Below are 25,581 nucleotides of genomic sequence, written 5' to 3' on the forward strand. Positions count from 1 at the left end.
ACTGCTACAATTTTATTTCAAGTTAAAGTTGACTACAGTGCAATATTTCTTCTTCCATTAAATTTGTGGCTGTCTCACACTGGCTAAAAGAATGCCATCACATAGGGTTCCTTCCATCTACATTTTTTGTTGTTGTTTATTTTGCTTGTCCCAGATATTAAGATAGTTTTCTCTCTCTTTGATCAGAGCAAAAAAAAAAAAAAAAAAACAACAATTTTAAAAAAGCAGAGATACTGAGAGAGCATGAATGAGAGAGAACACATTTCCTGCCTTCATGCTAGAGGTATAAGGAGTAGCCAAACCACCTCACTCAGCTCTGCTGAGTCATAATGTCTGCCCTGCTCCACACAAGACTCTTTCTGTTTCTGGCACAGTCCTCACTGTCAGTCTTTGAGAATATGCTTGTCTGCACTGCATGGAAACTGTGGTGCTTCATAATTGTCTCTCTTTATCCCAGACAAAGGAGCCCAAAGGTGACACTCAAGGAATTATTCTACAGAAGCCCTGTAGGCTAGTTGAGAGCAGGAGGATAAATTCAATGTACTAAAAGGAAAAAAAAAACTCACCAACCAAGAATACTTTGTCCACAAAACTGTGTTTCAGAAATGAGGAGGAAGTAGATGATGTCTCTCCCAAAGAAAAGCCACGTACCCCACCATGAGGCCTGTCTCTGGAACTGCTGAAGGGAGTGAAGTTAAAGCAGAAAAACAAAATTACTAATTAGCAACATAAAACATTTAAAAGCACAGACATCAATACTATAAGTAATACTGAGTCAATATTTCTCTCCAATACATTAAGAGAGAAAAATATTTAAGACACTATAGATCAAACAGATTGTAAGATATGAAGAATAAAGTGATGAAAATGCTGACATCAAAAGCATAAAATGTGTTTTTTAAGTAGCTAGTCAAAGCACATATTTGCATATGATTGAGATTAAGTTGTTATCTGCATAAAGTAGTCTAAGATTTTATATAAGCTGTGGTAACCACAAAGTGAAAATCTACTTCAAGAGCTAAAAGCACAAATAGAAGAGAGTCTAAGAACATTAGGTGCTGTAGGTCGAGTATGTCCCCAAGGGTTCATATGGGAGCATCAGTCTAGGGTCTCTGCATACCCACTGTCTTGGTCTCTCAACACCCATGATTCTATTCCAGCAGGAGGGGAAGTTGAGAGGGCATTATGATTTAGGGTATACCCAGGGATCCATGGTCTGACTGCCAGGGATGGAATTCTGGACCCAGCAGTAACTGGTTCTATGATTACCTTGGGAAGTCACTTAATCCCAGGAAACCCCAATCAAGTCCTGAGTAACAACAGGGGGTACTTTTCAGGGTTACCTCAGAGGGTTATACAGAAAAACAACATGGGAACCACCTGACCTTACTCAGGCTGGCTCTGCTCCATCACATCCCCACAAGCACAGAGCCACTGCCCACTGGATACAGCACTCATTCAGGATCAGGATGCCCAAATATCATTAGTCAACTGCATAATAGTTCTTGTTACCCATTGCAGTTCTGCTCTGTAAAGTCATCTCAAACCCTGAGCCAGGGAATGTTGGGGTTCTGATCCTAGATGCAGCAGGACCAGGTACATGCCAGGCTCTGGTTGCACTTGCTTGCAGCCACCCATCAACATGTAACCTTGTTTTTTTTTTCTGTTTGAGTTACCTTAGTTGATACAAGCTGCCAATTAGTTAGTATGAAACAAAGCCAGCCGTGCCACAGGTTGTGTTGGAAAGGAGATTCTGTGATGTGTGTGTTCTCCATGAGGCCATCACATCCTCCCTTTTCTCAGAAGCACAAGAGCACTTTAGCATGATGTGTGAAGGTTGTTTTAAATAGGGCCCTTGACAGATAGAGAAAAAGACACTTATTTATAGTGTCTACAAAAAGGAAAGCAGAAGCCTCATTCAGCCTCAGAAGACAGCATAAATATCAGATAGCACTGTGCACATGGGCACTAATTTTGGGGTTACAAGTAAGTTTTAGCATGCAGTAAATTTGCAAATACAGTACGTGAATAATGAAGATCAGGTACAGCTAATGTGGAAATTCCCAGAAAATGTTTACTGTTACTACTGCTCTCAATAGAGAGGCACTAAAGGACAGGGACAGAGCAAGACCTCCCTTTCCTATGGCAATTCTTCAGAGTGTCCTGGGGGAGCATGAAAAACTGAAATCCATATCCAGGTTTCTCTACTCCAACCATCCCTACTTTTTCTCTTATACTTTCTCTTTTCCTTTTTTTAAATTTTATACTTCTTGTCTTTTGCAAGGGTCTGGATTGAAGTATAACAGTGGCTACAAACAGCACATGCTATCTCCCATGTCCAGGAGCTGTAGTGCTGGGTGGTGGAAGAATAAGACAGACATGCAGCCACAAAGCTTCAGGAGACAGGTGACCTCATAGCACATTGCTGAACCCAGTTGGAAATCCCTACATTGTCCTACTGACCTCTTTGTTCAAAATGGCCAGGATATTCAGTCATATGTACAGAAACTTGAGCACTGTCCAGAGTTTAATTCTGTGAACACTCCTCATCACAGATCTCACATTGACAGATGTCTGGGGAGATCTGGATAGTTCTTTGATTTACCCATAAATTTCCATAACCTTTTTTATAAGTGTAGTTTTCTTGTTTGTGTTTTTGGGTGACAGACTACCTCCCTGGTGAGGATGAATTGCAAGCATCTCTCACATTGATAGTTCAAAAAGTAGCATTCCAACGTTTGAAGAGCAAACCATTGTTTGCTCACTTTCCAAACTGGCCACATAGAAAAAAGTGCAATGCAGCCAGAGTATGGGCCCAGTTTGTGCCTGCTGGAACCAGAGTCCAAGGCAAAGTGACTTCCAGCCAGGTCTGAGAGGAGACTTCTGATGCCTTCCTTGACTCTGCAGCATATCAAACCCCCTATCACTAGAATGTATCAACCTACTTGTAGAGTCACAATGATCACCTGTCAGGATGGATATCGTGAACTGTGTATTTGCAATGCTGAAAGAGAGAGAGAGAAAGAGAGTGAGACAGACTTATTTGATGGAACTGGCTCACCAACTGTGGAGCAAGTATAATGTGATGTGCAGGGCAGGGCTGAGGTAAAGCAGTCTATGGGCAGAGGTTTGTCTTCCAGAGGGAATCCTAGTCTTATTTCTTAGGCCTTTCATTTGCTGAGGACACTCACATTATGGAAAGAAATCTGCTTTACTCTCTATCTGCAGAATTCAGTCAATCACTTCTTTAAAATACTTTTGCAGCAACATTCAGGCTGACTAACCACCTGGGCACAATAGTCTTGCAAAGTAGACATACAGGATTGACCATCACACTCCATTCCTCTCTCCAGGTATCTTTAAATCCAACAAGCATGGATCAGCCTGTGATTAAAACCCAAGCCTCAGGAAAAAAAACACACTCCGACTGTACTTGGCACCCAAATAACCTTCTGTGTGGATGGTTGACCTGAAGAAAGTGAATTCAGTAGTTCCAAAACAAAGAAGTTGGTCAGTGGCATACTCACTCTTCCACACAAGGGAAGGTTCAGTTGCAAGGTACTCTGATATCTGCTTCTTTAGGAAACTGTTAAGCAAGAACAAAAAGTTAACACAACTATCCTGAGTCAGATATATGCCTCTGGGACCCTCCTGAAGGTAAGCTTCAGCACAGCAGCTCTGACCCCTACCCCCTTGCAAGACTAAACTCCCAGACACAAGGCTCTACCTTACTGCCATCCTGGGGATGTCACGATGGTGCAGTTTTAGCCTTTCTGACAAATTTTTAATGTGTTTTTTTTTCTACTCATCTTTATGGATTTTCAAAGGCTCCAAGTTCTTCTATGGTTTCAATTTGTTTATTCCTGAATGAAGGCCCTTATGGATGGCCCTTCTCTCATGACAAACTTCTCTCTTTATACTTAGAAGTCTCCATAAAATCATGGCCACAGGTGGATTATTATTACCAAGTTTTTGTTCTTCCAAAAGTGAAAACTCTTCATGTTCAATGGAAGCAGTACACCTTCTTTCTCCCTTTCTCCTCTTCTTCCCCCTTCTCTCTCACAGTCTCCCTTCTTTCTTTCCTTCATTCCTTTTTTCTTTTCTTTCTTTTTTCTTTTTTTTTTTTTGAAATTATACATTTCCTCAATTCTAAACTGGCAATTGGAGAATTAGCTGTTAGCTCAAATTCTAAGTACTCTTTAAGTTCATCCTTTCTTTTTAAATATTTCCCAGGATTATTAGCTTGAGAAGATTGTAATGAACAGCCATTGTTTTAATGCTACAGAAATTACTTTCATTGTTAATTAATTTCTTTCTTCTGAATACAGAAAAAGCCCAAGATCATAGGCTGGAAAGTGGCTTCAAAGCACAGTAGTTGAAGATGTCCTACAAACCCCCAATCAATACCTCTCAAAGCCTCTGTGAAGGTCCTCAAAACCCAGGGAAGTCTGAGATAACATGACTGCACAGAGCAGCCCACACAACATGACTACACCATGTAACATAGCATCCTGGGTTGGATCTGCAGACAGAAAAAAGAACGAGAACTACAGAGTGAGTAACGTATGAACATTAGTCAACTTGTCAGCATAGATTAATTGATTGTGAATGACATTCAAATCCATGTCTGTGCTAATCATTGGTGAAACTAGGTGAGAGGTATCCTTAACCTTCTGCAATGTCTTTTGAAACAGTGAGAGCAGCAGAAAGATGGTAGTTCCTGATGGATTCTATCTTCTCTGTATTCTTCAAACTGACCTTTCCAAAGTAGTGTCCCTATTATTTTTGTGGTGGCAAAGGCTTCCACCACAAAAATAATAGGGACACTAATGTGAAACAGTTGTTGCACATCACTGATGCTGGAACAGAAAAAAAAAGAATTAGTAATTTTTTGAAAACCAACTGGAATGTGATCTGACATTGGATTTTTAAAATACCATCAAAATCTTCTGGGCACCATCATCTGCTCATAGACGGATCTTGTCTTGTATAAAATCTGAACCATGAGGACATAAAAGAACATATAGAACCCCAGTTTCTGGATCTACAGTCCTTGAAGCGGTGGTACCAAGACTAGGAGGCTATTGAAGAATTAGCACCACTATAAATTTAAGTCTACTAATAGAATATATAACTATACATTCCTAATATAATTCCTATGGAGAATCATCAAATGCTACAAATAACTTACTGTTTATTTACATCAAACAGACCTATAAATCAGTCTTTATGAATTTATCCACATCATATAGCACTAGTAATTATAGCCACTCTTATCCAAAACCATGGAATTTTATTGGAGACAGTCCTAATTATCCCACAGCCTCACTTCATCAATGTTATTTTGCCTCACAAAATCAGGCTATGAATCCATACTAGAATTACACTGTTAGTTTGTGGACTACAGACTCCCTTAATAGCAATATTATGGGTACTGGTAAGTCTAACAAACCTATCTCTAACACCAAGTATCAGCTCAGCTGGAGAATTTATATGTAGTTATAGCATCATTTTTATGATTTAATTTTAACATTATCCTAAGAGGACACAATATATTAATTATGGCATTATATTTCCTCAACACAATAATAACAACATGACAGCAATTCACATACCACCTTAGTAACATGAAAACATCCTTCACACTAAAAAACAATATTTATACATCACCAACATATATCTCTCCTGTCACTTAACCCACAAATATTTTCATATCCACACAGCTTAAATAAAACATTGTATGGTGAGCTTAAACTAGAAGCTTAAAACTCCTTATTTACCAAAAAAACTGCACAGGAATTACTAACTCATGCTTCCTGTTAACTCATGTTATAAATTTATAACTCATCTGTAACAAAAGGACTCTCAACTTTTAGCAAATAGAAATAATCTGTAGGTTTTAGGAGCCAGAATACTGGTGCAACTCTAAATAAAAGAAACATATTTAGGAACTGTTGTTGGGGCTCAGGAGTAGAGTGCTTACATTACACATGTGAGGCACTGGGTTTGATCCTCAGTACCACATAAAAATAAGTAAATAAACAAAATAAATGTATTTTGTCCATATATATTATATATTAAAAGTAACACAATTATACTCTTCTATCAAAATTTTATTTTCCATCTTAATTTCATCAATTATTACAGTAATTGATATTTCCATAAATCTGTCTCTATTTGGTTTTCTCTTCCAAACACCATCACTTCCCATTTCTCTTCATCAGGACCTTGTTTATGGTATTGTTAATGACATAACTGGAATCAGAAACATCATCATCTTTATTAAAGGGAATGATGGATAAGTTCAAAAGTAATTAATGCATTTTAAAATAGACTTCAGAGGGTCTTTGGGGTTTAGGAACTTCTCCACATTTTCTTCCCAAAACCTTATTTATGATTTAACTGTGGCTGCTCCACTACAGCCTCTGATGATTCCTGTCTTCTTATTGGTTTTCTTCAATTCAGGCATAATGAGTGTCCATAGGGAGAGTGTTTGGTGACTTTATTTCCCACTGTAGTTAAAAGAATGTTTAGTTTGGACGTTTCCTGAGTTTTTGTGGCTCAGTCTTTGTATTATTGTGTTTGGAGTGTAAAGATATAAGTTGTGAGTCTAAAAATTTACCATGGAGCTCATATGGTAACCAAAGAACCTTATTTTTATATTTTTTAAGTAGTACCCATGGGACAAAGTTTGTTTTATTTCCTCAACACTCTTTTTTCTGTAATAGTGTCTGGTTCTATGTCAGTGAGTGATTTTTCCAATCTCACCACACCTATTTCTTGGATTTATCATGCTGTCCTCATTTTCTAAGTGAGGAGTTTTTTTCTTTTTTTATTGCTTTTTGCCTTCACCTGTTACTGCCTTCCATTATTTTTTCTGTCTTCCTATGTGCAAACCCCTATTTTCTGTCCAATTCTCAGTTTTTCAGTTTCTCTCTGTAAGGTCACTTTTCTGTGCCCCAGCATGCTGATCCCAGTCATACCACCTGTGTTTCTGTTTTTTTTTTTGTTTGTTTTTTTTTTTTTTACAGTTTCTGCTCTGAGATAAATGAAATTGTTTGTTCCAGTGAGTAGTGAAGGCCAGGGGCTCTTGTGTGTGGGGGGTGTCATTGGATTATATAATCACTCCATAATCATTTTCTCTAATTCTGAGATGAATTTTGAGAGTGCAGATAAAGAAAATAAGATAGACTGTGTGGAAAATGCTGCCCCCTCCACTGTGGGCTTGTTTCAATTTGATTTTTTTTTTCTTTGAAGGGTGAGGTCAAGTCTGAGAGGATTCCAGGTTAAGCCGTAATGACTGATGAACTTTGTGTCTCTGTTTCTTTATCTATCTATCTATCTATCTATCTATCTATCTATCTATCTATCTATCTGTCTATCTATTTATTACAGTGGTATGCATTACAATTCTTATTACACAGGTACAGCACAATTTTTTTCATATCTCTGGTTGTATATAATGTATGTTAACACCAATTCATATCTTCTTACCTACACTTTGAATGATAATGATCATCACATTCTGCCTTCATTTACAACCCCATGCCCCTTCCCTTCCCCTTCCATTTCTCTAGGCCTTGATTAATTTTGGTGGGGAGGAGGGCCTAAGAGTGCAGGAAAACCCTTCTTGCCTTTCTTTCTGAGTGTTCCCTCTTTTGCATTTGTATCCTGTCTGTTCTCTGTCCTTCGCTTGGTACTGTCCCTTTTGTTTCCATTCACCTTTTTTTTCATCCATAGCCTTAGCATAGCAAGTTAGAATCTAAATTGGAATTGATAAACTGGGAGATCCAAACTGCTACAAGGAGAGTATGTTCCTGTGAGTATGTTGCCAGGATGCCCCCAGGACCCTGTCGGTGATCAAAATTTTGTGTTCCAGAGGTGGCCCAGCTTTTGTGAAAACCTAGTAGACCAGGAGTGTCATTTTCTTTGAATCAGACAGGTTCTTATTTATCTCACTTTTTTACTACTTTTCCTGTCTTAGAGACCAAGGATAGCATACCACACTTAGTCCTTTGGATCGTTGACATCTGCTGAGTTCTTTTGATGTTTTGAGGAAAGAGAGAGTGTAACATGTTTTGTGAACATTTCAAGTCCATTTCTAAACAGCAAAAAGATTTTTCTTGTATATCAGTTTTGTTCTATTTCTATATGGGTTAACTTTACCTTCTTATTGAGTTTGTTTTTAGGGGTCTCCCTCTTCATGAAAAAAATTCAAAATTGAACATGAAGATGAGTATTTAGGATGAGTAAATAAATAACAGCACTTTATACATAAATAATTAGATCCTTTTACCCCAGTGAGTTCTTTAAAACGTTTCCCACAAATGTCTACTTAAAAATGCTTCCTTATTGTAAGAACTGGGCAAGTAAAAAACAGTGACACTTAAGTCTCATTAGGATGACAATACCTATAGCTCTTGTCTCATGATTTTTGATAAAACATTTAAGAGTGAACTTGAAGAAAGCTCAATGGGCCCAGGTAGAAAAGTTTCAGTCCCCAAGTTGGCAGGTTATAGAACTTTGGCTGAGTTGAAAAATCACTACTCAGTGATTATACAGTCACTCCAGCCCCCTCCACTTCCCGAAAATAGAACAACCTCTCATTATCATTCCCTTCACCTCCCTCCTTTAAAAGCCCTTGACCTAGGAATGTGGGCCTTTACAACTGCTCTTGGTTGTTGAGAGCCACAGCCAAAAAGGCCCCAGCAAACTTCCAGCTGCCCGCAGACTTCCAGCTGCCAGCTGATGACTGGCTCACAGCAGCCCCAGCAACATCTAGCTGATTGGCTCCTCTGTGGTGATGTTCATTAGGCTGTTTCCCTGCGCTTTAAGACCACGGAGCTGCTCATTGTGGGACATCTTTGGCTCTGCCCATGTGACCCAGCCAATCAGACTCAAGAGAGCTGGAGGATTGTGGGAGGTGGTGAGGCTTATGTGGGGTGAGAGGCTTGTGAGAAGCTGGTAGTGGCAGTTGGGCTCTGAGGGTTTTTTTCTGAGGAACTGTTTTGTTTGGCGTTTGTAGTTAGTTTCTTTTGACAAGTGACTCCTGAATTGTGCCCAGCCAGGCTGCAGCACTTGGTCCCAGGGGGTTAGTACTACAATTGAACAATGATGATTTTCAGAAGGGATTCTGGAAGGATTTTGATTCCTGTCCATCATAATTTATTAAGCATTCACTCTGAAAATTTAGCAGGATCTCATTTTACGCTAGACAGAGTACCTATATAACCTTTCTTTTTGTTCAGTGGAAGAATACAATAATCAAAAACTAGAGCCAAATGCATGATTATTTTCAATGGAGGGAATTAAAAGGTATTTTGCAAGAATTGATATTTTTGTGTGAGCTTGAGTGTAAAGGATAACTTTAATAAGCACACAGATTTGGGTGAGGGAATTTCCTGCATAGAATTGCTGGTTATATCTAATTTCTACCAGAATCTCACCTCTTTGATTAAGCAGCCATGTCCTCAGTGCCACTGAGGAATATTAAAGAGAGCTCTGTAGGTGACTAGAATATGCAGATGTTTCACATCAAGCCAGAACTACTTATTTAAGAAAACAAGTCCCAGATAACAGCTCTGTTTGAAGACTATTTGATTTGCTGCTGATTTTTAATTTCCCATTCACTTTAATTATGGTGATGAGCCAATATATAAAGAAAAATTATCTGTTTAAAAAAAACAGGAGGTTGAAAAAGTTTGGGTATACTTTCTTGTCTTTTCTGAGGAAGGTGGTATGTGTTTTATTATTTGTCTTTATTTTTACAGTGATAAGGAATTGAGCCATCTTGCTCATAGAGCAGATATTCAGCAATAATGCCTCCTTTGTTTGAGTTTTATTTTCCTTGAAAAAAGTTTCAGTGTGTTTTGCTGAAAAAGTTTTCAAATGCAACAGTCTTCCTTTTTATTTTATTTTATTTTTATGGTGCTACAGATTTAGACAGGGCTTCAGGTATACTAGGCAAGCACTCTACACTGAACTACACTCTAGCCCCACAGTCTGACTTTGAAAGGAAGAAGAAGGAGCTAATTAACATGTGTATAGAAGTATTAAGGAAGAGAAAGTTCAGGTTCCACTTCAGGGTATATGGAGACAGAACCTCTCATAATTTTACTTATAATTTATTTCTCTAATATTCATTGAGTACTACCATGATGTCACATTTGTTCATAGCATGTTAGAATAGTGTGTAATTGTATGGCTTTCACAGGACTTTAAGGGGACTCTATGATTGGGTGAGCACTGAGAAACATATGTACTTTGCTGGAGAGAAATGGAAAGAAGAGTGATGAAGTTTTGGGGATGATATTGAGATAGCACAAAGTAGATATGAATGTAGATTAAAAAAACAAAAACAAGTTTGTATAAGGGAAAATTTCAAACATGCTTGAAAGTAGGCCAAACAGTATAATGAACTCTGTGCATGCAACCTCAGTTTCAAAAATTATCAACTCCTGAAGAGTCTTTTATTTCTACTACCATTATAAATAATAAACCTTGAAAGTGATGATACACAATACATCAACATGACTGTGTTCCTAAAACATTCTTTATTTTTTAAAATAGGCAGCTTCCCTTTATAATCTTAAATTCAAAGATGGGTAGTTTTAGGTTGTATATTTAGGTGTGTGATACCTTGTAATTTCACAGTTGAGTGAAATAAGGGTTGAGGTTCATTCTCCACAATATTGGTATATGTTATTTTAGCACTATTTCTTGAAAGACCACAGAATTTCTTTGGCGTCTCTGTCAGAAATCAGTTGACTAGGATTCAAGGTGGCAGAGTAGAGGAGATCCCATTTCTGGCTACACTGTGCCTGAATCTGAGCAAGCTATCAGGCAGCTTTTCCTTCTGGGGGTCTCACCTTGAGGGAACACAACATCTCAGAGTTTGTGACAGAACTTTATCCAGCGGATTTTTGCAGAAACTACCAGAGCTGCAAGAACCAAGCAAAAGTAAGAGCCTCTGTGTTCTGGTGAGACTCCAGACTCTGGTACTAAAGCCTGCAGTTTGAGCACAGGTGCGACTCTCAAGTGGTGAAGCAGAGACACCAAATAAGCACCTCTGAAGAGTAGCAGAACTCCATACTATACATTGATCCCATTTAGGTCACCAGACCACATTCTAGCCACAGCACCAGGACATCCCCACTACCCTCACATCAACATACACCCAGAGGCAGGATAAAAATGGACTCCATCTTGAAAAACCTTTCTAATCAAAGAGGAAACCAAGTCAAGTTAAGTAACAATAATAAATGAATATTCCTGAAAATACAAATTATATTTCAAAAGTAATCATAAATATGAATGGCTGAAACTCACCATTCAAAAGACATAAGCTAGCAGATCAGATTTTAAAAAAGGTCCAACAATATGCTGTGTACAGGATACTCATTTGATAGAAAAAGACATACACAGATTGAAGGTGAAAGGTTGGGAAAATCATACCAATCATAGACGAGGAAGCAAGCAGGGGTCTCCATGCTCATCTCAAAGTAGACTTTAAGCCAAAGCTAATCAAAAGGAATAAAGAAGGATATTATATACTGTTCAAGGGAACCATACACCAACAAGACATAATGATCATAAATATATATGGCACAAACAATGGTAAAGCTATTTTCATCAAACAAACTGTTTTCAAGTTCAAGAGTTAAATTGACCACCCAGCACAATAATCTTGGGTGACTTTAACATACCTCTCTCAGCACTGGTAATATATTCCAAACAAAATTAAATTAAGAAACTGTAAAGTTCAATAACACAATAACTTAGTCTTTACTGACATATATAAAATATATACAGCAGCATAAAGCAGATAAACTTTCTGCTCAACAGCCCATGGATTTTTTCTCAAAAATACTCCATATACTAATCCACAAGGCAAGTCTTAGCAAATAAAGAGGAGTGGAGATGCTTCCATGTATTTTATCAGATCATAAAGGAATGAAATTGGAAATCAACAACAAAATAAAGAATAAAATAATCTGCATCACATGGAGACTGAACAATATGTTTGCTTAATTAACAATGGGTTACAGAAGACATCAAACCAGAAATTAAAATGTGCTTACAGGTAACTGAGAATACAGACACAACAAAATAAGAACATGAACACAACATATCAAAATCTCTGGGACAGTATAAAAGCAGTACTAAGAGAAACATTCATTCCATGGGTTTTATTCCTTCAAAAAGAAATAGTCAAAAAATAAATGACCTCACACTACATCTCAAAGCCCTAAAAAAGAACAAATAAGCAGCAAAAGCAGAAGAAAGGCAACAAATAATTATAATAAAAGCTGAAATCAATAAAATCTAAACAAAAGAAAAAAATAAAAAAATGACAAAATTAAAAGTTGGTTCCTTGAATAAATAAATAAAATTGATAGACACTTAGCCATGCTAACAAAGGGAAGGAGAGAGAACTCAAATTAATAACATGTGTGATGAAAAAGGTAGTATCCCAAAGACACTACAGAAACACAGAAGATAATTAGAAATTATTTTGAAACTAATCTATTAAGAGCCAAAGCCAAAGGGGCCCGGAAAATCTTCCAGCTGCCAACAAATTTCCAGGTGCCAGCTTCCAGCTGATGATTGGCTCACAGCAGCCCCAGCAAACTTCTAGCTGCTAACACATTGGCTCCTCTGTGGTGATGCACATTTGGCTGTTTCCCCACCCATTCTGACCACAGAGCTGATCATTGGAAGACTTTTTTGGCTTTGCCCACATGATCCAGCCAGTTAGTCTCAAGAGCAGGAGGAGTGAGGGAGGTTGAGAGGCTTGTGGGAAGCCAGTGGCAGTTGGGTTCTGAGGGTTTTCCTGAGGAGCTGTGCAGTGAAGTGTGTGTGTTCTAAAAATAAAGTTTGCTCTTGCTTGACAAGTGGCTCCTGAATTGTTACCAGCCAGACTGCGGCATTTGGTGGTTTGCACAGGGAAGAACTGAGGGTAAATGATAAGGTAAACTGCTCACCCCTGAGGGAAGGGTGAGAGGATAAGTAGCCATTTTAAGATTATTCTTTTGTTTTGCTTCACTTTTTTTTAAAGTTGTCTGTAGCTGGAGATGTGTAAGATGGAAGAAAAACCAGTCAAATCTGAGGAACAGACAGGGAGAAAGGACGGATGGACATTCAGGAGGATAGAAAGGCTGACATAATAATTTTTTGTTGTTTCAATTTTTTTTTTCATTCTGATTCAGTTTTGTTTGGCATTATCTTTTTAGGTTGTATAGTTATAGTAAAAAATTTCAAGTAAAAGAGAAGGTCTCTCGAGCTAATCAGACAGAGAAAAAAAATTCAAGTTAAAAAAAAAAGGTCTCTCGAGCTAGTCAGAGAAAAAAACTCAAGTAAAAAAAGGTCTCTCGAGCTAGTCAGACAGAGGAAACAATTCAAGTATAAGAGAAGGTCTCTCGAACTAGTCAGACAGGGAAAAAATCAAGTAAAAGAGAAGGTCTCTCAAACTAGTCAGACAGAGGAAGAAAGTTTAGAGCAGAAAAAGCCATCAGGGTAAAGTTACAACAAGAGACTTCTCCTATACCTTTCTATCACCAGAGGGCATACTTTTCCAACAAACAACGCCACCTCCATATGCTGGGAGGCCCCCCAAACCCTGCAGTTGATAGATGAGATCCTGAGACAGGATCTCAAATATTTATATGCCCTGTATTTGAGCAGGCAGGAGGGCAGCAAATTCACAATGCTTTAAATTTTAAAACAGTGAAGCAGCTAAAAGATGCTGTAACAACATATGGTCCTCAAGCACACTTAAATGTAAGCATGGTCAAATCCATTATCAACTTGAACATGACACCAGCAGATTGGGCTAATATATGTAAAGCTGTGCTAACTGGAGAAAAAAAACCTGTTTTGGAATTTGTCAATGAGAAATTTTGCAAGGAAAGGGGTAGGCGAAATACAGGAGCTGGTTATTCTCAGAGAAATCTAGATTTGTTGTGAGGAAAGGGACCTTATGAGGATCAACAGCAACAAATTGCATATGATCCTTGTATATACTCACAAATTGCTGTAGATGAGGTTAGGGCATGAAAGACTTTACAAGGACATGGAGGTCTACAATATCAATTATCTAAGATAATACAAGGAGCTAATGAAACTTATGCTGAATTTGTAGATAGACTTATTCAAATAGCTACCAGAGTTTTTGGGAATACAGAACAAGTAATTCTATTAATAAAACAACTGGCTTATGAGCAAGCGAATCATTGATGCAGAGAAGTCATTGGACCATGGAAACAGGAAGATTTAAACACATATATTAAATTATGAAGAGACATTAATAAACAAGGGCAAGTTGTGGCAGCTGCAGTACAACACGTTATAGATGCCAGGCCAAAAACATACTATAATTGTGAAACAACAGAAAATTTTAAATGGAATTGCACCATAGGAGGAGAGTTTCACAAAACTAGGTATCAAAGGAGTAGAATACTGGGTATTTGCCCACAATGCCATAGAGGGAGACATTGGGCTAATGAATGCCATTCTCAAACCACTATAGAGGGTACTCCATTATCAAAAAACAGACAAGGACCAGGTGTATATCAAGGATATCATGAAGAAAGACATCGGGCTCAGTTGCCAAAAATATGGATGGGGGGCCCAATGCTCTAGGGTCCAACACCACAAATATATGAAGCACTAGAGAAACCCAGCAACCCAATCTGGGTAGTGCCCAGGACACATTGTACATTAGATCCCTCATCAGACAAACCAGAGAGAGCACAGGGTTGGACATTTGTGCTTCCACCAGAAAAGTACTAACTCCAGAGATGGGAGTTCAAATCATTCCCACAGGGTAAAAGGACCTCTTCCCAGAAGAAAATTAGGCTTATTGTTGGGACTCAGTTCTTCTACTCTAAAAGGACTTATGATAAGTCCTGGGTAATTGATCCCGATTACGAAGGTAAAATAAAAATTGTAGCCAGTTCTCCATAGAGTATATCAGTAATTTGACTAGGAGATAGAATAGCACAATACTAATGATACCAAGCATACATGATACATTTTTCAGTCATATTATAGAAAGAGAATGCAAGGGATTAGCTCCACAGATGTAGACCTGGCTATGCTTTCTTTATATTTATATTCTCACCCCATGCTAAAACTAAATATTCAAGGACATAAATTTAATAGGCTACTGGATACAGGTGCAGACCTTAGCATCATTTGTCATCGAAAATTGCCAAAACATTGGCCATTACAACAAGGCACTCAAACACTTTGAGGCCTAGGAGTGGTGACTAATCCCTAAGACGTGCAATGCTATTAGATTGGAAGGATTCTGAAGGATGTGAAGGAACTATACAACCATATGTATTGGATCTTCTTCCTGTAAATTTATGGGGACGAGATGACCTAGATCAATTATGTTTTATATTAACAAATAACATCAATAAAAATGCACTCTCTATTTTGGCTAGACAAGGTTTTATAAAAGAAAAAAGATTGGAAAAACAAGAACAAGCTATAGTAGCAGCAATACAAATAAATCAAGATATGGACAGACATGAGTTGGATATTCAGAAGGGGCCACTGAGACAATAAAATTTATTTGGAAATCAGAAAGAACAGTATGGGTTTCTCAGTGGCCTCTGACTAAAGAAAAGATACAAGCAGCCCATGACCTGGTTCAGCAACATTTAGTGGAAAGACATATACAACCTTCTGTACATCCCCATAATACTCCCATTTTTGTCATCAATAAGAAATCTGATAAATGAAAATTATTGCAAAATTTCAGAGTCATTAATAATGAGATGGTTATTATGAAACCTGCTCAACCAGGAATTCCTCAATTGTCTACTTTGCCAAAAACCTGGTATGTTTTATTCATAGATATTATAGATTGTTTTTTGTTTTTTTTTTCAATTTCAATTCATCCTGAGGATAGTCCAGGTTTTGAATTTACTATCCCTGCACTGAATCAGAAAGGTTCTGATGAAACATATGAATGGAAAGTACTCACTCAAGGGATGGCTAACAGCAAAACTATGAGTCAAATTTATGTTAAAAAAGTAATCCAGCAACTTAGAAATCAAAATCCTGAACTAAAAATAATTAACTATATGGATGATGTATTATGAGCATATAATGATAAAAACACATAACTAAAATGTTATGCCATACTTACAAACTTATTACAAATTATAATCTAGAGATGGCAATAGATAAATTACAACTAAGTTTTCCAATTTACTATTTAGGAGTTCTGTGATCCTCAACCATCGTCCATCCACCAAAAATTCAAATGCGTGTAGATCAACTCAAATCACTTAACTACTTTCAAAAGTTATTAGGAGACATAAATTGAATAAGGCCTTATCTCCGTATACCAACAAGAGAGGTGGGACCTTTATTTGATATCCTAAAAGATCCATCATATCCAAATTCAATCCAAATGTTAATGCCTGAAGCAAGAATGACATTATAAATCATTGAAACATATATTAAAAATATGCATTTGGATAGAATAGATATAAGTTTTTCTTTATTATTTCTTGTACTATCAACAAAAATATTCCTTTAGAAGTATTTTCGCAGAAAGGTTCATTATTAGGGATACATTTGTCTTATTCTCCTAACACTATTTTTACTAGGTATCCTGAGGCTGAAGGACAATTAGTACTCAAAGGAATAAAAGCAGCAAAGAGAGTGTTGGAAAATTCTCCCATAAAATTATTACTCCACATACTATGAATCAAATTGATTAATTAGCTAATGAGTTAAATATTTGGGCAATAATGATGTGCAAATCTAATGTTTTATATGATAACCACTTACCATCTAATCCTTTATTGTCTTTTTGGTCATTGCATCCTGTAATTTTTCCAAAAATGACAAGAAAAACACCTATCATGAATGCTCCAAATATATTCACTGATGGATCAAATAATGGTAGAGCAGCAATAGTTACACCTGATCAAACTTTTACATTTGTAATACCCAAACAATCAGTTAAAAACATAGAGCTTAATTACAAGATTTTGTGATGTTTAAAGATTCTATATTTAATTTATTTTCCAGTAGTCAGTATATAGTTAATGTTGTAGTATCCCCTGAAGATGCTGGTAGGATTTTCCCTTCCTCTATTGTTTTCTCTTTGCTTTCCAGGATACAAAGTATAATCTGGGACAGAAAAGATCTATTCTTTGTAGGACATATCAGGGCACATAGAGGTTTGCCTGGAGCCCTTAGTTTGGGCAATGATTTAGCAGATAAAACAACACATGACATACATATGTTCTCTAAACTAGAAGAAGCTACAAATTTTCATAAAAAGTTCCTTGTCAATGCTAATACTTTACAAAAGTATTTTAAAATAACTAAGGAACAAGCTAGACAAATAATAAAACAATGTCAAAATTTTGTCACTATTTTACCACAAGTTAATTTTGGAGTCAATCCTAGAAGACTGATACCTAACCATATTTGGCAGATGGACGTCATAAACTTGCCAGAATTTGGAAAATTAAAATATTTGTATGTTACAGTTGATACTTTTTTTTTAGATTTTTGATGAGCTCTCTTCATTCTGGAGAATAACCTAAAGATATTATAGCTCATTGCTTACAAATTTTTCACTGTGGGCGTTCCAAAACAGTTAAAAACAGATAATGTCCCTGGTTATATTTCTACCTCTTTTAAACAATTGTGCTCATCATTTAGCATTACTCATATAACAGGAATCCCATACAATCCACAGGGACAAGGCATAGTTTAAAGAGCTCATCAAACTATTAAAATGTACTTATTAAAGCAAAAAGATGGAATTGGGAAGGGGTATATATTCCCCAAAGCTAAACTTAATTTAACCCTTTTTACTCTAAACTTTTTAAATTTGGATTCATCAGGACTTAGTGCTGCTAAAAGGCATATGTGTCCAAAAAATGTACATAAGGCCAAGGAACTTTGGAAAGATATTCTAATAGGACAATGGAAAGGTCCTGGTCCAGTAATTGTCTGGAATCTGGGTTCTGTTTGTGTGTTTCCACAGGGAAAACAGCAGCCGATTTGGATTCCAGAAAGAGTAACTAAGGTCCTGTCCCAGTGATTGTCTCGAGTCAGAGGTCTGTTTGTGTGTTTCCACAGTGAGAACAGCAGATGATTTGGACCCCCGAGAGATTATCTAAAGTGATTTCTACAGAACAAACAAACAAACAAAAAAGGTGATTTGGTTCAAACCCATAACAGCTTATATCCAGAACACCAGTTTGGCTACCCTTACATCTGAGACAGAAGCAGTATGCTTTTTTAAATATATATTTTACCTGACATCTGTGAAGTGTTAAAATTAACACCAAAAAAGATAACTCTGAAGGTGACACATACCAAAATATGTGTACAGAAATTAACTAAATTCTTCTCAAAAGCCAGGATCTTCTAAAAAATTGCAAACATTACATTTTAACTCTCTACATTACCTTATTATCAATCTTAAGCATTAAGAATTTTTATACCATCTTAACCATTTTTGATTGCACGGGGAAATAGTATTCAGTAAACTTATATTGTGGTGGTATGATTTTCAAATGATTGCTTTATATTTATGATGTTTTTATTACATTTTGGGAAAAAAAAAACATCAAATACATGTTCATGCTGCCAACATGGTTCCCTCAGATGCCTCCTGTATGCCAAGCTCTGGATGGGGAAACTGGGATGGAAATACAGGATTTCTGCTATTTGTGGTCTCATCTTCTTGGGGGAGAGACCAGTAAAAAACCACAGTACACCATCATCCTTTTTCTAGTAGCTGTGCACAGCTTGCAGGCATGAAGAGGAAGTTTTGGAGGTAGGAATAGAGAAGAGGAGAAAAAAGCCCTTCAGGCTTATTTTAATATCTGAGTGTTCATTTGATAGAGAATCTGTAAAAGAGCATAATAAGCAGAGAGTAAAAGACATGGAGACACAAGAAAGCATGTTGCATTTGGAAACTTTGATTTTATTAGGCTATAATATAGCAAGCAGTAGCAGAAACTGTACTACCCTTCCTAGAAGCCTGATAAGAATATCTCACATACCTTTTAAATGAGTTGACCATATTGTCTCCATTCCCAATAAAGAACTTGGATTCAGGAATTTCATTTACTCAGATTTGCCTGCTTGACCTTTCTGACAGCAATTCAGATCCCCTTTCTAAATTATTTTTAATTTTTTTATTATTTCAAATAAGTTATATATGACAGTAGAATGCTTTTAAATCCATTGTACATAAATGGATCACAATTTTTCATTTCTCTCTACATTATGTAGAATTGCACCACATGTGCCATTATACATGTATCTAGGGTAATGACGTTCATCTCATTCCACCATCATTTCTACCCCATTCCCCTCCTCTTTCTTCCCTCCCTGATCCCAATAAATGTTCCTCCATTCTCAGACCCCAAATTATGGACCAGCATTTATTTATCAGAGAGAATATTTGGCCTTTTCTTTTGGGGAATTTTTTTTTACTTCATTTACCTGTAAATGACATTATTTTATTCTCTTGTAATGTTGACTAATAATCCCTTGTGTATATATACCAATTTTTTAAATTTATTCATCTGTTGATGGGCCTCAAATTATTCCATAAAATAGAAAATGAAGAAACCCTTCCAAACTCATTCTGTGAAGCTAATATCATCCTGATACTCAACCAGCTAGGGACACATCAAGGAAAAAAAATTCAGACCCATATCCCCAATGATCATAAATAAAAACATTCTCAATAAAATTCTGTCAAATCACATACAAAATTATATATAAAAATAATGCACCATGATCAAGTTGTGTATTCAAGAGATGCAAGATTGGTTCGACATACAGAAATCACTAATTGTAATTCAACACATCAATAGACTTAAAGATAGGAATCCTATGATTAAATCAATTGATGCAGAAAAAGCGTTTGAAAAAATATAGCACCTTTTCATGTTCAAAACTTAAAAAAAAAAGAAGGGATAGTAGGGACCTACCTCAACATAGTAAAAGCTCTCTATGCTAAAGCTAAGGCTAACATCATTCTAAATGAAAAAAAAATAGAAGCATTCCATCTAAAAACTGTTCAACAAAATCCTTGCTAGTCTAGTCAGAACAATTAGATGAAAGAAATTAAAGGGAATATGAATAGGAAAAGAAGAACTGAAACTATTGTTAAGGGTCAAGTTTGTTGGGTCTAGGTAAAGAATCATTTGTTTCATTCTGATACTTACCAGACACCAAACTGAGTTTCAGAGTACTATATTAAGATAAAATGTATGCAAGTAGAAGAAACTCCTGAAATCTTAGCAGCAAAATGAAGAAAAACACCGCTAAAAATTGCTCCATCTTTGTATGTGGGATATACTCCCTGTTTCTTATACTGGAAACTGAAACATCACTGTCTCTGTCCGGTTTAGCTATCAGGATTATATTAGCTTCATGTATGGGTAAAGAAGTTGTGATATAGAGAATGGGGTAATTTTCGTATTTCTTTTTCAAAGGATTCATCACTGATCTATAGAAATACATTTTATTTGTGGCTATTGATTTTATATCCTGTTACTTACTTTGGTAGAGTTCTTCATTACCAACTCACAGATGATCTTCAATGCGTCCCTAGAGACACAAAATATTTCATGTAGTACAAGTTGTAATTGTACCTCAGGTGGATGAGAGCTGTCCTTCCAATCCCATGATATCACCACAACATTACACAAAGTCACAATATTTTTCTACATACAAGGCAATTGAGTTTTGACCACTATAGAATTACATTAAATTTGTAATGTTTATTTTAACAAGTTAATAGTCTTTGAACTGCTTATTTTGAGATGTTTTTAGCTTTTATTTTTAATTTTTTTCCTATCAATAGGATATACACAATGCAGATATTGAAATTGAAAATCTTGAATCAGCTACATCATTTGAGGACTCAGAATACAAGGAAAATGCATTGGGAAAAAATGAGATGTATATCTCATTGGTGAGTGGTCATGTAACATATATGGTTGCATATTTCAAACCTTGCCAAGAAGTCATGGTTAAAAACTAAGGTAAGAGCTGGGCTTGTAGCTTAGTTGTAAAGTGCTTACTTCAGCATGTGTGAGGCCTTGGGTTGCATCTTCAGTGCCATATAAAATTAAATAAATGAAGATAAAATATTGTATCTATCTACAATGCTCATTATTAAAAAAACAAGGTGAATTAAGTTAAGATCAAACTTGAAAGTTTGATTAGTTAACTTTGCTAGACATTGAAAAAGTTTAATGAATGCCATTTAAATGAATATCATGCTTTGTTTCTTTCTTTTAAAAATATATTTTTAAATTCATAAATTATTTTTGTTTTCATTCGAAAATTTATTTTCACCTTTATTTCTCTCTTATCAATTAAAATGAAAGCAAAAACAAGCTGGACTCCTGAACCTAAAAATTAAAAAAAAATAAAATAGACAGCTAAAGATTTTTTATGTCTCTTTACCTGTGGCCTACCTTTAGCACATGAAGCACACATGTCTTCCATTTTATTGGCTGCAGTCCTTTAGTTAATTGTTTTTTGATCATTTTATTTCAGTGAATGGTTTCTGGTAAGGGGCTTAAGAACCTTCTCTTTGTTACTGCTTTAGTAGAGCTAAATAAGAATTTTTCAACATACAGCCATATATGTTAAATTTGATATATAAAATTAAGAAAATATCAATGATTGAAGCCTGACAATATCTGAAAACAAAGGAGGTCCATCATCTCTTTTTGAAAAAAAAACACTGGACTCACTGGTTCCCTTTATCTGATTTGATCTTATTAGCCCTTCTATGATATGAACATTGGCCTCATTAAAGCCATAGCTAACCATCTGAGGAAGATTAATAATGCCAAGGGTCATGTCCCTAAGTTATTGTTGATTGAGGATTTGAACCTCATCCTGTCTCACTCCTAAATGTAACTTTTTCACTGTCCAATTAAATTGGATTCACAGTTAGGTATAGTAATAACAATAAATAATTTTAAAATATTTTGAAGTTTTTATTACATAACAGGCAATTCTGATCCTTTTCTTTATTAGATTATTAACACCACATGCCATCATAGCTCCATATAGGAGTCTGTTTTGACAGAAGAAGGCAGCTAGGGCTAGTGCACTAGACTTGCCCAGGGCAGAAATGGAAAAGGAGCTGAGCCAGCACGCAGGCAGCTGGCTGCAGAGCCTGTAGTCTTCATGGTTCCAAAAATTTTGCAGGACTGTAAATATGTTACAGTGTTTACCAGCCCACCACCATGGCTTAGCTTCCTTCTATCAATGTGAAGAAGGGCCCAGGACAGCAAATCACAGGAGCACTGCTTGGGAAAAAGGGAAGAGAGGTCAGCAGCCTCAGGTGAAGAAAGAGTTCAGATGAAATGATGAGCTGCAAGTGATGATGCTGTGAACCTCGTGTGCAAACCACTGCCCAAGTATGTGGGAGAAAGATAAGGTGGCAGGGATGAGGACTGGCTATGAACAGGGATATTGTAAAGCCATCAAAAACTGGCAAGGCACACAGTTGTCTGATGTTTCTCAGCAGAAAGAGGAGAATCATGGCCAGAGGGCTGTACCTTTCTAGCAACAAGAGATTCTGGGGTACATTCAGCAAAGACAGAGTGTGATGAGCTATGGTTCTAGGTGAAAAAACAGGGACCTTGGGAGCAGACTAGAGGAGAAAGAGAAGAAAGTAAATCTGGAATCACCAGGACCAGTAGCAGAATGGCAATTTTGTCAGATCTTTAAACTTCTTTGACCAGGGAATGTTGCCATGTATTAGTGGATCAGATGAGAAAGCATCCAAGTTCTATCTAGTATATGGCTCTTAGTATGGACAGAATGTAGCTGGAAAGCAGATTAATTGACAGGCCATGGCCTTGAGACTCAGAACATGGGTTTGGTTGGTGTACAGATTGGTATTATTCTTCTTTAGTTACCATTGTCTGCCTGTTGAACTCAGGAAAGTTCTTAACCAAAAAATATTAATTTGGGGGTAGTATATTAAAACAAGTTACTTCAGGAAGTGTTTGTTTTATTTTTTAAATTTTTGATGTTGTTTTTGTTTTAATTTTATGTGTGTTGTGGCTTTTTGAGGTATTGATTAAGATAAGTTTTAAAAAGTAATTGTTTAATTCAAAATGTCCCTTTAATACTGTATGGATTTTTAAATCCTCTACATAGAAGACTAAAAATATTATGTTGGAAAAGATATGTAAGAGTATATTGCTTGAGAGAGTTTCCATTTATAAATAACCACACTTTATTATTAACCAAGATCCATGAAATTAAAAAAAAAAAAACTTTTTCCTTTTCAGATAACAAAAATCTTGAATCATCAACCCAAAAGATGGACACTATGTGTAAAACCCTGAAACAACATAGTCTTAAATCTCATGTGGCAACAAATGATATATGGAGGCCTATGCAAAGTAACAAGATTAGACATTTTCATTTGCTGTAGATAAGTTTCATTTTTCAAGCTCTCCTAATGAAAGAAACAGCAGAAATGTGGAAAAATGTCACTTCAAAAAAGTTTTGCCAGAATCTTACCTTTGGAGGACTTAATAAAAATGATACCCCTACACTATTTTTGGTTCCCAATTTAATGGCTTCGATCAGAGATTAAAAAAAAAACCCTCAGAGACAACAATGTGAACCAAAAAACTTAACTGCCAAGTGCACTCCAGGAAAATCTGACATTGATCATCAGGGTTAGTGGTGACCCTTACAACAGTGCCACAGATCCCAACACACCACCTGGATCATTAAGAGAGACATCAGAGAGAAACTCCTCTCATTCTTACTGTCTTGTTTCTGCAAGAGCAGCCAGAACACTGAAGCCTCATCTCAGAACATTTTACAAACAACTTACCCTTACCAGCAATTTCAGGGGGACTGAGAGAGACAGGTTCCACCTTCAGCAGCACTGCCTCCTACCACAGCTCTTACTCCCCTGAGTCATGTGGAGAAATTCATTTCAGAGGCAGACAGCACATCACCTTGTTCTTTGAAATCAGGTGCTTTTTACTTGTAAATCAATTTACATAATTTTTCTACTTGGACTATAAACGAGTGAAAATGTATATGGCATTAGAATTAAGAAATAATTTATTTAAGTTCATTTTGAGAGTATAGTATGTCTCATTGTTTGGAATTTGAGAGACATAGTTGACTGAATTGGTTTCATTTATAAAATACCAAGTTTTTATAAACTAATCCATTCCTGTTATTATCTGTGTTTCATCATTTTACCTAAAGTAGGATGTAAAAGAGAGAAAAATATAATAGCCTTCTTTTGTATGTGTGAATTATATTGCAAATCTATATAATTTTATGATCATATTATACTTGTTAAAAAATTATATGTATAGGTTTATACACACATTATAAATATGTAAAAGATTTCAAATGGCTTCTTTGAAATTGTTGCATCTTGGAATATGATACTTTAAGATTATTAACTATTGACTCAAGGGTCAACATATGGACTCATCACTTGACTATAATATGAATTGGTTTTTAGGGCATGTTGTATTATATGTCTCCGTAATAGTAAGGACTAAGGAGAAATGAACAAATGACGTTTTTTAATGCTAACATCATTTTTTCCCCTTCCTTATACAAAGTACAAGAATTTAAAATGGTTTTAAAACTTAAAAATAAAATCAGAGTTATCATTTATAAAGCTTCTTGTGTGTATTTAGACTTTAGCAAGTTGAAATTTTACAGTAATCTTTAATGGGTAACTAAGCATTTTATAAATCCTGGGTTACAGATGAGCAAACTGAGGCTTAGCTAAATGATTTTTTTTAGTTTTCAGAGATGCAGTAAGCCTATCCAAATGTCAAATGCAGGGCTGTCATATTTTGATGAGAGCTTCTTTTCTTTTGTGGGACCAGAGATTGAACTTTTTAGCACTTCACCAATGAGCTACATCCACAATCCTATCTTGTATTTTACTTAGAGACAGGGTCTCACTGAATTCCTTAGCACCTTGCTGTTGCTAAGCCTGGCTTTGAACTCGCAATTTTCCTGCCTCAGCCTCCCAATGGCTCACAGGTGTACACCACTGTCCCGGCTGGTTAGTGCTCTTGGTGAATGTGATTACTAAATATTAGCAGGAAACACTAAACAATAGAAAATACCTCCTTAGATTTTTTTAAATTGTAAAATACACATACAATTTGCTATTTCAACCATTTTGAAGTGTACAGTTCAGGAACACTAGGTATATTCACATTGTTCTGCAACTATACTCATGTGTCCATTTCTAGAACTTAACCATCATTCTGCGAGAAAACTTACATACATTTAAACTCTTTAAGTTTTAATACGTGCATACAACTTAGTCAAACCTCACAAGTAGAGTTGCACTTTTATATCCTTCCTGGGATCTTGTTCAGCTTGGAACATTCAGCCTGAATGTTCCAAATTTTTGGAGGCACTGAAGCAAGTGTCTCCTGAGAAGGGGTTGCTGATTCTAGAGTGACCAGAGCATACACAGTGCCCTGATACCAATATTGTGATAGAAATTTTTCATTGGAAAGTTGTCTTAAGACAATTGGACATATG

At 36.3% G+C, this 25,581-nt stretch overlaps 1 pseudogene; it reads left to right on the plus strand.

Annotated features, from left to right (window-relative positions):
* Positions 1-4,458: 4,458 nt before the first annotated feature.
* Positions 4,459-25,581, plus strand: part of LOC144371902 (SH3 and PX domain-containing protein 2A-like) — a 39,001-nt pseudogene continuing 17,878 nt past the window's right edge.

Source organism: Ictidomys tridecemlineatus, chromosome Y (genome assembly GCF_052094955.1).
Source record: "Ictidomys tridecemlineatus isolate mIctTri1 chromosome Y, mIctTri1.hap1, whole genome shotgun sequence".
In the NCBI taxonomy this organism is placed as follows: domain Eukaryota; kingdom Metazoa; phylum Chordata; class Mammalia; order Rodentia; family Sciuridae; genus Ictidomys; species Ictidomys tridecemlineatus.